The sequence below is a fragment of the Oncorhynchus tshawytscha genome, linkage group LG04 (assembly GCF_018296145.1).
Source record: "Oncorhynchus tshawytscha isolate Ot180627B linkage group LG04, Otsh_v2.0, whole genome shotgun sequence".
In the NCBI taxonomy this organism is placed as follows: Eukaryota; Metazoa; Chordata; class Actinopteri; order Salmoniformes; family Salmonidae; genus Oncorhynchus; species Oncorhynchus tshawytscha.
The window spans coordinates 62,802,981-62,817,114 of NC_056432.1; the positions used below are offsets into that span (position 1 = coordinate 62,802,981).

Here is a 14,134-nt window from a genome sequence, read left to right on the forward strand (position 1 = left end):
ATATTGCTTCTCATGTGTGTCTGGTAATGTGGTAGCTCGTTTAAATGACTTTTTCCCATCCAAAAAAGAAGAGTTCGGAGAGTGTGAAAGTAGGGAAGGTACTTATAACAATTTCCCAATAACTTCCAAATCATTACAGTTTAATAAGACGCGATTAAGACGACTTTCCTGAGAAGCTGACTGAGGCTGACATATGGTATGACTTATGAGGCTATAATTATAAAGTGCTGAAACAGTGTTTTTTTTACTGTATGACTTCTAAAGATGAGGAAAGCTCTTACATTTTATTTTTCTCTTTCCTTCTTATTTTCCCCAGATTTCCTGCAACAGTATGGCAGCATAATGCTCTACAACTTAGCTTTTTAAGGTTTCTTTGACTCTTTGACTTATCTAGAGAGAAAGTGCTTTGGACCTTTTGAAAATTAACATATGATGAGGGAAAGGTCAATATACCAAAAGACAAAGCGGGACAAACAAATTAATACAAAAGCTGTTTGCCATAATTATACATATGTAGAAAAAGTGAATTACATTTGCAAAGGCAGTTGACAAGGCCAAAGTGCACTCTAGCTGGCAGTCATTTTATGACTGCAGTCCTGAAGCAGATTTACTTAGATGACGTCAGTGGCTTTGAGCCAGCTTTTCCTTTTTGGTGGCACTCTACATCGGCCTCTCTGAGGCCTTACTGAAACTGTTGAGCAGCAGACCATACTGCAAAATTCTCTTTCTAGAACAGAGTTTACCTCAGGGTACAGAGTGACTGGAACCCAGCAGTACGGTAGTGTGTTTTAGTGAAGCATGCTATCCGATCACAGACACAATGATGTGACGATGAGTCCCTCCCCTGCTAAATGTCTGCATGTAATTACACAATTAACGACCCTGTGTCCAGATTAAATGACAGATCACATCTCTTTTACTCGCCCTACTCCTCTTGTTTTGTGTAGCTATAACAAAAGCAGCATCCTTTCATTTCATCAATTCTTCCCTTGATTAGATAAAGGAATGCTTTGTGCCATTCTGATTCCCACAAGGCATTTCTCAGACTGTTATCATACAGGAAATAGAAAATATTTGTTGGGTATGCGTAATTGTGCTTTTGATCAGTTTAGGCCTTTATTCCTAACAGCTGTTTCCATTTCTTAAAGAATGCAACAAATGTAAGAGGATTGAAAAATAATAGATTTTCTGAAGAAAATAAATGTCTTCCATGCCAACCTACACTACTAAATAAATACATAAAATAACATTGTGAAGGAAAACTTGATATGTGGCACCAGCCCAAGCACAATCCCCCTGCACAAAACCAATGCACTCAAAGATCCAACGGTTTCCATGGCATTCTTTTTTCCTATGATAACTCTTAATTAGTTTTGACCGCAGATGGATTTTAATAGGAAATTATGACTTAGTAGTATATTAAAACGACAGGACGTGCCTGTTTGCTTTGGGCTGTAATCCCACTACAGTTTACATGTTCACAATGACCCATGACCACAGAGGGAAAAACCAGCTTGCTGATTGTAAATGATGTGGTAATGCCCATGTGTGGTTCATTCATACCTACTGTTGCCTTGTCTATGTGAACTTGTTTACAAAACTATGAACGTATTTGTTCGCTTAGTAAACCTTGAAGTGCAATTCAAGGCCAGGAATTTCAAGTCAAGAAGAAATCACGTATGTGCACAAATACACATACAGACACATGCGCTCACCTACAATAACTCACACACACACTGTCCTACAGATGGCAACTCAAAAAATGAAGCATATTAAATGCTATTGATAAGGTAAGGGAACAGATAGCTTATCGGAAGCATACAAGAGCCATATGGTGTCATAGTCAGCACAGCCTGTTTTTGACACAACAATGGCCTGGCCAGGACGTAGAATCACAAGTTGACTAATAGTCGTTGGCATGAAATCTCAGAGCAGTACAAGCTAGAGCAAATGTTGATATTTGCATTTTTTCATACAGGTGCAGAAAATGACCCAAGCAGATGTCAATGAGAACTGGCTTGTTTGCGCTCAGCAGCTCAACAGCCTCGCACACATTCAGTCTTGACAACAGGAAAGACAATGGGTCTCTCTCTGCTCCCAGAAGTAATCCAATCCACTCAATGCCTCAGCAATGCACATATTCTCCCCACATTTCTCAAGTGAAAGACTATATTCTTCTTTTCCCGGCCCTGAGACTTCCACATTCCTAGCCAAAACAGTACAGCGGTGGGATCTATAAAAAGGCATGTGTATTCAGAGAAAGGTGGTCTGCGTACAACTACTGAATGTTGAGGTTCAAAAACTCACATTTTGGAGCATGTTTTAAAGCTAGAATCCTTGGTTGCTACATCCATTTTTAAATTATAAATTAATGATATACCGTGCATTCGGATAGTATTCAGACTTTTTACACATCTTGTTATATTACAGCCTTATTCTAAAATTGATTAAATAGTTTTTACCCCCTCATCAATCTACACACAATACCCCATAATGACATAGCAAAAACAGGTTTTTATAGTTTTTTGCTCATTTATTAAAACCAAAAAATGGATATATCAAATTTACATAAGTATTCAGACCATTTACTCAGTACTTGTTGAAGCACCTTTGGCAGCGATTACAGGCTTGAGTCTTCTTGGGTATGACACTACAAGCTTGGCACACCTGTATTTGGGTAGTTTCTCCCATTCTTCTCTACAGATCCTCTCAAGCTCTGTCAGGTTGGATGGGGAGCATTGCTGCACAGCAATTTTCAGGTCTCTCCAGAGATGTTCGATCAGGTTCATGTCCAAGCTCTGTCTGGGCCACTCAAGGACATTCAAAGACTTGTCCCGAAGCCACTCCTGCATTGCCTTAGCTGTGTGCTTAGGCTTGTTGTCCTGTTGAAAGGTGAACCTTTGACCCAGTCTGAGGTCCTGAGCTCTCTGGAGCAGGTTTTCATCAAGAATCTCTCTGTACTTTGCTCCGTTCATCTTTACCTCGACCCTGAACTAGTCTCCCAGTCCCTTCCGCTGACAAACATCCCCACAGCATGATGCTGCCACCACCATGCTTCACCGTAGGGATGGTACCAGGTTTCCTCCAGACGTGATGCTTGGCATACAGGCCAAAGAGTTCAATTGTGGTTTCATTAGAACAGAGAATCTTGTTTCCCTTGGTCTGAAAGTCTTTAGGTGTCTTTTGGCAAACTCCAAGTGGGCTGTCATGTGCTTTTTACTGAGGAGTGGCTTAGTCACTCTACCATAAAGGCCTGATTGTTGGAGTGCTGCAGAGATGGTTGTAAGGTTTTGGGGCAGCAGGTAGCCTAGTGGCTAGAGCATTAGGCCAGCAATTAGGCCAGCAACCGAAAGGCTGATGGATCGAATCCCTGTGCTGACAAGGTAAAAATCTGTCGTTCTGCCCCTGAACAAGGCAGTTATCCCACTGCTCCCCGGTAGGCCGTAATTGTTTGTTCTTAACTGACTTGCCTAGTTAAATAAAGAGCCCTTCTCCCCCGATTGCTCAGTTCGGTCAGCTCTAGGAAGAGTTTTGGTTGTTCCAAACATCTTCCATTTAAGAATACTGCAGAAATGTTTTGGTACCCTTGGTTTTTGCTCTGACATGCACTGTGGGACCTTATATACACAGGTGTGTGCCTTTACAAATCATGTTCAATCAATTGAATTTACCACAGGTGGACTCCAATCAAGTTGAAAAACATCTCAAGGATGATCAATGGAAACAGGATGCACCTGAGCTTAATTTCGAGTCTCATAGCAAAGGGTCTGAATACTTATGTAAATAATGTAATTTTGTTTTTATTATTAATACATTTGCAAAAAAATCTAAAACAAGTTTTCACTTTGTCATTTTGGGGCATTGTGTGTAGATTGCTGAGAAAATAAGTATATTTAACCAAATTTGGAATAAGGCTGTATCCTAACAAAATGTGGAAAAAGTCGAGGGGTCTGAATACTTCCCAAAGTCACTGTATGCCCATTGATTCTTGAAGAATATAACTTATAAATGTGTCATGAGATTAGGTCTACTGTCGTACCCCACCAGAACCCAACATATAAGCTTGTTTAACTCCAATGTTTGTAAACCATGCGAATGTAAACAAACACTGTATCGCCTCAAAACCTGGTTAAACTACATATTTCATATAATGGGTGGTCAGTCCTTGCATCCATAGCTCTGTCTATGAATTTGAGAGTGGTTACATTTCTCCAGCCTCGTCCCTTAGCTTTTTTAGCAAAACAGGGACGGGGAAAACGCTGTACTATTGTTTAAATAACAGCTTTAAGCTTATATGTGTTTTTGTACGATGTAATGCATTGTGAAGCTCACTTCCACCACATTGAAACTGCACATGTAAAATTGAGTGCTAACAAATACCTGTCCAATGAGTCATTGGGGCTAAATGAATGTTATAACAAAAAACTATGCAAAGCTTATGTTTAGAAAAGGGGGAGGAAGGGCTTACTTAGTAGGCGACAGTCTATCTGTGTTAAATGCCAAGTTCAAAATACCTTCAATACATATTGCCATAATGTACATTGACTTGTTATTTTTTATCAATCTTATATGTTTCTGTGATTGGGTTTTAACATAAGTTTAGATGGAATTACTTTGGAATAAGAGAAATTCCAGATAATTATTGTAATTCTTAATTACAAATTTGGGGTTCAACTGATATCATCTGGTAAAATGGGAATTCATAAGCCCACTTTCAAAAGTAAAAACTCATGGAGTCAAGCAAAGACAATGTACTATTCTTGCACTTGAAAATGCCATGCGGGCTAATGTCCAACAGGTCCACTTGTTGCATAAGCAGAAAACAAAGCATCTATTGCTGGTCCCGATTTTCCCCCTACAGCAAGCAGCTTTACTTCTCAACATCATGACATGTCAGGGGTTAAGTCTGATAGAAGTCAACCTAATTAATGTAGTAAATTCTAAATGCCTAGTTAGAGGAATCAACAAATAACACATTGTATCTTGCTGGCCCCTACTTTCAAGAGAGACAAACTGAAATATAAGGCTATAATTAACTGAAGAAAGGAGGTCTTTCCCCAATCACACAATAGGGGAACTTAAGAGAATTAAGAGGTAAATTCCACTCTATATCAGAGAACGTGCACAGCCAAAGAATACCCTCATGCAGTTTGGTTTGTTTAGTTACGAATGAAGTGGATATTACCACGCATCAAAATAAACAAGACATTTCACCTTCTATATTCACCAACAAACATATACAGATATATTTGAATATTTACATTATTTGAGATCATTGAAACAACACTATAAGTTAATTACACAATAATTGCATAGCCTACTCTATAAAATATATTTGCTACATAACCTATTCATATTCATATGTTTTTAAGCTCTGTAATAGTATCAGCGCAAACCACTACATCCACACAGCCTACAATAACAGGCAGTGCAAAGTTACCCCCAACAAATTCATCCTTAAAATAGCAACAGTTGAGCATCTGTGTAATCTCTAGGTAATGAATGTATATTACGAAATTCTAAAGCAATAAAAAACGACATAATCTTCTTTAACATTCCTTAATCTTGATCTATATTTTCCTGAGATTAACGTTATAGGCCTACATGTAATAGGCACCGGATCACACGGTTTCTTCGGATGCGATGAAACTTTATAACACAGAAAGAAGTGGCCTTGGCTACATAATACGACCCCCATCCCTGTGATTTATTCAGATTTTAGCTGAGCAGGCAACAATGTATCCCGAAGAAAGGCGGATATGGAAAACAAGGATCGAATAGAGCAATGAAACAGACATAAACATAGCTCACAGCCCACAATAGCCTACTTGTAAGAATTTATTTTTGAAATAGTTCAAATCAATATTGAATTACCAATTGTTTAAAAACTAAACAGACAAAGAGAGTTGCAAATAAGAACTGGGTATCAATGGTCGTTTTTTGTTGTTGTTGCAACGTTTCAATAGTGTCCGAAAGCAAGAAAAACCTAGCATTGAATCCAAACAGAACCACAAATCACTAGAACCACAAAATTATGTAACAACATTTTCAGATTATTTTGTAAATGCAAAAGATGTGTTTTATAAATTATATTCTCTAAAAGTATGTTGCCCGTCCCACTATCCTACACTGTGAGAGCACATGGGCAATATGTGTTTAAATGTAGGCCATAATCTTCTACTGTCAAAGATGATCAAAAATTATCTTAAAAGACACATCTAATCAATTCGGCAACATTGATGGATCTTGCCTATGATCGGTTGAATCAATTCCGCATGTGGAAAATGGAATGCAAAGAATTTGATGGAATTTTTGTAGCCTAAACCTGATAAAAGAACAAAAATATACTTACAGTGACTTCAAGGTGCGATGGATAAAATACACGATCAAAGGTGTTGGAGCAACAAGTCTTTCAGCAGAATGTTTTTGCACTGCTCCGAAAATGTTCCACTGAAATCTCCAACTCCCGGCTGAGCCAACTAAGGAGAAGAAAACAGCAACATTTTGATCCGTCATCTTGTCCAAAATTGTCATTCATAAAATAATGTACGTCCAATCGTATCCGGAATCTTGTTAGGAGTTTGAGGTTCATGCACTGGACTTACTGTGATATAATAGGGCGTATGGTCGGGCTTCTTTACAAAAATGTGAAAAATGTCAAAGATATTCGTGTCAGTCGAATACAACACTGAGTGGACAAAGTGAAAGCACCCTGTTGCAACAGCGACAAGAAACGGCAACCTAAAATTTCACCGAGACACACTTTTATTGTAATATAAAAATATGCCCACTCATTCTAATACCATACATTACTTCTTATTTCTAATGAAAGGCGCAACTTCATCATAACAGTGTTAGTCTGCAACCATTTTGCATATTATTAACTACATTGAAACTTACCTCAAACACCTCCGTTATTGTTATTTGAAATAAAATTCGTCCCCCTTTGTTTGTCTAATGTGGGATATTATAGTTTTTGTAAACTGTGTAAAGTTATTGTTGTGTTTCTGGGTCAGCCAGATATGTGTACGTGAATCGACAACGCACGGACAGAGATGCGAAGAATGCTCGGAATGAGAACAGGAATGAAATGAACGCGAAGAGCGAGTTTGCATTGGGGGCGGAGCACAGGTGGCGTCATCCCGAACCGAACAGCCCTAGATTATGGCAGATAGGAGGGACAAGCGGGGAAAAAATAAGAAGAATGACCTCACAGGACATGTCGAATTCAAATTGGTGGGAGAAAGAAGATGGGATTTCTTTGTGGAGTTAGTTCATTCTATTTTAATCATCTACCTCAATAAAGCTATAATAATAAGTAGTACCAGTATGATACCTTTATCACAACCATGTCAGTCATTTCAAATGTTGTTGCTTGATAAATATATGATGTGAATACAACACTGACATTTTTTATTTGACACTTCCACAGCTGGGACATGAAATGGAGCACATTTAGAAACATTTATCAGGTTGAACATCTGTCACCTGCCTCTCATACTTTGGTAGCTGCATGTGTTGTAAATGTAACATCAGTAGGACTCATATATTCAGAACTATATCTTCAATACAGTATAATCTGAGACACAAGCAGGATAGAACTGTTGGCTAGACCTTGTGAGCCTGTGGAGAGAACCATGCCAGTGCCACCACACAACCACATGGGGGGAATTATGAAGTACAAACTGGTAATATGGGAGAGCAGACAATCATAAGACATGTCAAAGAACATAGAGCAAGTTTGCTTACAGCAAACCTGGTTTGGGCTACATGTCTGATCGTGTCCGTGCAAGCCATCCATTAGGAGGCAATGTTTTGACACCAATTCTTATAAAAAGAGAGATCTATGAAGATGAATGGCTGGCTTTTTGAAGACATCCATCAACACTTGTAACACCTGTCTGTGCATGTTTAGAAAAGAGAGACAGAGGAAGAGAGCAGGCAAGAGAGAGAGGTGGGTGAAGAGGGAGAGAGGTGGGGTTTTGCTCTTGAACTATAGATAGTATCACACACACGTGGATTGCCAGTCAACAACATCCTCATTTGCAATTTCATTTAAATTGTGGTTCACTTCCATATTCCTTATATCAGGCAGTCTCAATTGCATAATCTTGGGGGAGCTCTACTTTAAGCTGTGATTCTTAACCACCGACTGCATGTCTGCTTTCCAAGGGCCCCTTATCTTATCAGCTTCTCTCTTCTCCAGGGTGGTGTCTGTTCCCTCAATACCAACCTATTAACCATCAAAAGGGAGTCTTATCTATGCAAATGCAGCAAGCCCTGGAGGAACAAACTCTGCTAGCACAGCACATGTGACACCACACCAACACCTGAGTACAGTCACAGCGGTGATTCATTCACAGCCATGGGGTCATCTGTCGACAGTGTTTCACAAGCTCCTTGTTAAATATTAGCCCTGCATATCCAGGAAGCCCACCGATGGATCCCAGCATAATGGCAAACTGTAAAATGGTTCATAGCCTTACATCAGAGCCAGTTCTCATTGCCTTATCGGGCACATGAGTCGCCTGGCAGATTGCATCCAGGAAATGTGGCCATATGAAAATGTGTGTGTGTGTGTGCATGTTTGTACCCAGTTTGGACGGCATTTGACAAGGTACAATATTGAACCAACACTAATTTCAGTGTAGAATGTGTTGTTATTCCTTATTCCTTCCTATGTGTAGGTGAACAAGTTAAACTGAGTTAATAGTACACATTTCAATAGATATTACATGTCATAATGAAGCCATAAAAGTGTTAGCGTGAAAATGTAACATCTGAAATTCTTGTGTGTCTCCGCTGGCAAATTTTACCTAGACTAATCATTGAATCTGTGTGCATTGTAACAAAGGACCACTGCATGTGGTGAGGGGAGAAGACAGTGCTCAACACGGCTGAACTGTTTACCCCAAAACAGACATTGCAGGTTTCTGTCCCCACCCCCTTATTCACACACAGCCTTCAAACTATTTTATGACTGGGTGTGGCCACAGAGCAATAGGAGTGGGGGTGGAATAAGGGAGGACAGAAACCTCACAGCAAGGATTTTAGTTGGGGGGGGGGCATTCCCATAATTCAGGGACAATTGATGGAACCAAACATACGCCAAATATAATTGTAATTGTATCAAAGAAATATATTGGTATTTCAGCAGTGGACATCAATATCCTGTTAGATTCTATTCAGCCCTAATTTGTAATAAATATGTATTCATTCACGGATCATTGTTTTTAACATTGACATCTTTAAAAAGTTTAGAATATTAATTCAAACAGGCCACTCTTTTTATATGACACATTTCTCATTCATTGTTGACTACATAGGTCTTACCCCAGACAAGGATTTGCGCTCTACAGTACCATTTGTCACTACAGAAGCCTCCAGGGATAGCTGCCTGCTGCCTGACACCAGGGCAGATAAGGCCCTACAGGTCTAGTGTGGCAGGGCTTTGAACTGGAGCCTTCTGGAGCCTCTGCTCCAGGGGAGGCCTGAGGTGCTGCTGGTTGGGGAGAGAGGTGAACCGGCTGCCCTGCCCTCCGACCTCTCCTAATCAGGCAACCCTGGGAGGGCAGGTGCAGACCATCACTGGCTCTCTGCTTTGACGGCACACTGATTCGCTTTATTAGAAGATAAGAGAGGGGTTAGCAAGGAGCTGAGGACCATTCTCTCTGGTGGAAAAAGCTCACAAAATTTCAATCAAAATATATAGAGAAATTGGTCATACCTAAGGTGGCTCTGGGTCAATAGGATCACTTAAATTGATTTCAAATTAAATTAAATGTTTTTCTGAAAATGAAATACCAGAATGATTCCTCAACACCTGAAGGTTAAATTATTATAACAAAACAGTATATCATAGTGTGTGGCCATTTTTGTGTTGACATTGGCCAAAATTGGACATGCGTTGGAGTTTGTTTGGGAACTATAGACATTCAAGTGCATCATGCAAACAAACCAACTGTGTTAGCAGATGCCATCTTGTGGTCACTTAGAAACAGTGCTTTGTGAACATACTAAGGAACATTGAGTGAGCTGCATATGTCGACTACTTTTATTTTATTTATTTTTTATTTTACCTTTATTTAACCAGGTAAGCCAGTTGAGAACAAGTTCTCATTTACAACCGCGACCTGGCCAAGATAAAGCAAAGAAAGTGCGACACAAACACAGAGTTACACATGGGTTAAACAAACGTACAGTCAATAACACATAGTACAGTATGACCAGGCCATAGTAGAGCCAGAGCTCAGTCAACGACTGACACATTATTGCAAATGTTCTCTCTCTAAGGTCCAACTTCATGTGACCTTAAAACTTTCAACACTGTACACAGCCCCCACTTCAAATTAACTTTCCATGACCAATCATTGTGATGTATTGAACAATGAGAAATTGAAGACAGTTGAAAACAATGAAGTATGAGGATGTAATTTTTCATGCTGAATATTAAGCTGGGAAATTATGATGTAAACTCAAAGTTGGAAAATATATTTATCTGTGTATATAAATGAATATTCAATAGTAATTGACAGCAAAAAAGTGCCTTGACAAAAGGCCAAATTGTGACAAAGGGCAAAACTTGAATTACTGCATACTCCAGCAGTGAATTCAGCAGGCAGACTGAATTACAGACAGTGGATAACAGGGTACACTTGGGCCTCTCACAAGGAGGGGCAATTTCACTCCTTACCATTCTTACCCTCTGAACTGACATACATACAGACAATCTGCACGTCCATCCGTTCGTCCTCTCTCTCTTTCTCTCTCTCTATCTCTCTCTCTCTGAGGGTGCAGACACTTAGCCAGTTTCACTAGTCTCCAGGCAACAGCTGAGGTTTTGATGTCTAAATGTTTGTGCACTAAATTTCTCTTTAATTCAATTCCATAATGCAGTGTTTGAAGATATGGATCGATGCCTGCTGCCTTTGATGGTCATCCTGGTAGTCAGAGGCATGTCAATGTACCAATCCTGCACTACAGAGAACAACAAGGACCCCATCACATGATGCAGCCAACGTGGCCATGCAGATCCTTTCATTGTTGTCTCATCATAGAGGACTATGTGCTAATTCTGAATCACATCACATGAAGGATAAGTGTGCAACCATGTGGAGAACATTTTCTTCTTTGAGTACAACTCCTAAGGTACTGGAAGACCATTATACAGTAAGCATGAATCCTACCAACCCTACCCTGCATTGAGAAGAACAGACCAGGCGCTATCTTTATTCACATATCTTATCTCTTCATAATTACACTCTCTGCCAGATCAATACAAATAGCAAGGGAGAGTGGATGAGTTAATTAATTGTCTGTTTTGTAGTAACCTGACACAATGTAAATAGAACGCAGAACAGCTACAGCTATAGGTTTGTCTGGAAATGTGATTACCCCCCCACAAAGGATATTAACTTCTTGAAGAGGTAACTTCTTAAAGAGGTAACTGGTAATCATTAAATAAGACACATAAGTCCTGGTCAACACATTCATTGAAATAGTGTTTTTCTTTCACAGCATTGCATGTAAAACAGATACAGTTGAAGTCGGAAGTTTACATACATCTTAGCCAAACATTTTAAACTCAGTTTTTCACAATTCCTGACATTTAATCCTAGTAAAAATTCCCTGTCTTAGGTCAGTTAGGATCACCACTTTATTTTAAGAATGTGAAATGTCAGAATAACAGTAGAGAATGATTTATTTCAGCTTTTATTTCTTTCATCACATTCCCAGTGGGTCAGAAGTTTACATACACTCAATTAGTATTTGGTAGTATTTGACTTTAAATTGTTTAACTTGGGTCAAACATTTCAGGTAGCCTTCCACAAGCTTCCCACAATACGTTGGGTGAATTTTGGCCCATTCCTCCTGACAGAGCTGGAGTAACTGAGTAAGGTTTGTAGGCCTCCTTGCTCGCATACGCTTTTTCAGTTTTGCCCACAAATTTTATATAGGATTGAGGTGAGGGCTTTGTGATGGCCACTCCAATACCTTGACTTTGTTGTCCTTAAGCCATTTTGCCACAACTTTGGAAGTATGCTTGGGGTCATTGTCCATTTGAAAGACCCATTTGCGACCAAGCTTTAACTTCCTTCACGGTTGGGATGGTGTTCTTCGGGTTGCAAGCCTCCCCCTTTTTCCTCCAAACATAACAATGGTCATTATGGCCAAACAGTTCTATTTGTGTTTCATCAGACCAGTGCACAATTCTCCAAAAAGTACAATCTTTGTCCCCATGTGCAGTTGCAAAACCGTAGTCTGGCTTTTTTATGGTGGTTTTGAAGCAGTGGCTTCTTCCTTGCTAAGCAGCCTTTCAAGTTATGTCGATATAGGACTCGTTTTACAGTGGATACAGATACTTTTGTACCTGTTTCCTCCAGCATCTTCACAAGGTCCTTTGCTGTAGTTCTGGGATTGATTTGCACATTTCCCACCCAAGTACGTTCATCTCTAGGAGACAGAACGTGTCTCCTTCCTGAGCGGTATGACGGCTGCGCGATCCCATGGTGTTTATACTTGCGTACTATTGTTTGTATAGATGAACGTGGTACCTTCAGGCGTTTGGAAATTGCTCACAAGGACGAACCAGACTTTTGGAGGTCTACTGATTTCTTTTGATTTTCCCATGATGTCAAGCAAAGAGGCACTGAGTTTGAAGGTAGGCCTTGAAATACATCCACAGGTACACCTCCAATTGAATCAAATTATGTCAATTAGCCTATCAGAAGCTTCTAAAGCCATGACATCATTTTCTGGAATTTTCCAAGCTGTTTAAAGGCACAGTCAACATAGTGTACGTACGCCTCCCGGGTGGCGCAGTGGTTAAGGGCGCTGTACTGCAGCGCCAGCTGTGCCATCAGAGAGTTTGGGTTCGCGCCCAGGCTCTGTCGTAACCGGCCGCGACCGGGAGGTTCATGGGGCGACGCACAATTGGCCTAGCGTCGTCCAGGTTAGGGAGGGCTTGGTCGGTAGGGATGTCCTTGTCTCATCGCACACCAGTGGCTCCTGTGGCGGGCCGGGCACAGTGCGCGCTAACCAAGGTGCACGGTGTTTCCTCCGACACATTAGTGCGGCTGGCTTCCGGGTTGGATGCGCGCTGTGTTAAGAAGCAGTGCGGCTAGGTTGGGTTGTGTATCGGAGGATGCATGACTTTCAACCTTCGCTACAACTCCCGTACGGGCTCGGGAGAGACGATGAGACAAGATAGTAGCTACTACAACAATTGGACAGCATGAAATTGGGGAGAAAAGGGGGTAAAAAAAAACAGTGTATGTAAAACTCTGACCCACTGGAATTGTGATACAGTGAATTATAAGTGAAATAATCTGTCTGTAAACAATTGTTGAAAAAATTACATGTCCTAACAGACTTGCCAAAACTATAGTTTGTTAACAAGAAATTTGTGGAGTGGTTGAAAAATGTGTTTTAACAACTCCAACCTAAGTGTATGTAAACTTCCGACTTCAACTGTAGATTAATCTAAACCGAGCAGGACTTTCCATCTACAAACTTCACTGTCTATTCAGCAGAAGGTATCTGCCAGTAAACCACAGCCATTAGAGAGAGATTATGGCATAACCGATTTCTAAAATGTGATTAAAACCAGATGGGAGTGCAGATTGTATGAGGCAGAGGGTTTTACGGTATCACACAAAAGCATGTTTTTAAAGCAGAGTTTCATGTCCTGCCATCTAGAAAAAAATCACTTTAGTGCTGCACATCTTTAAGCAAATTAAGAATCTCTCCCTTTAGAAATGTCTTTAAGCAACAAACAGGAATGATGTGTCTCTAAACGTGATATGCATTGCTGCCTATCTGCTAATCTCTTGACCGGATTTAATTACAGAAAATCTCAAAACTCTTACCAAACATAAATCAATATCTTCCATCTATTGTTGAAATATGTGTGAAGAATCATGGAAAGGAAAAAAGTGATTGCACACAGGGAAAATGGCTTAAGCAATCTTCAGCAAGAAATGTAACAAACCATCCATACAAAAGGAGTACAAGGTAAAGCCTTTACACCCATATGCTACATAGAAAATAGGAGCTTTCAAGTAACTTCAATGAAGGACCAATTCACTCTTTCAGATCAGAATCCGTGGTGCCAATCAATAGATGCCAACATAAA

At 40.0% G+C, this 14,134-nt stretch overlaps 1 protein-coding gene across 8 annotated transcripts in view; it reads right to left on the minus strand.

Moving 5' to 3' along the window:
- The window catches only part of LOC112249149 (transcriptional enhancer factor TEF-1), a 59,898-nt gene extending 52,814 nt beyond the window's left edge, over window positions 1-7,084 (minus strand). For 3 of the 8 annotated variants that reach the window (XM_024418834.2, XM_024418839.2, XM_024418831.2), the window contains exons 1-2: window positions 6,901-7,084; window positions 6,353-6,479 (exon numbers count right to left, since the gene is read on the minus strand). The gene's annotated coding sequence lies outside the window, so the exon portion shown is untranslated. The other 5 variants (XM_024418840.2, XM_024418838.2, XM_024418836.2 and 2 more) reach the window with 3 other exon arrangements.
- Between the last annotated feature and the right edge of the window lie 7,050 nt (window positions 7,085-14,134).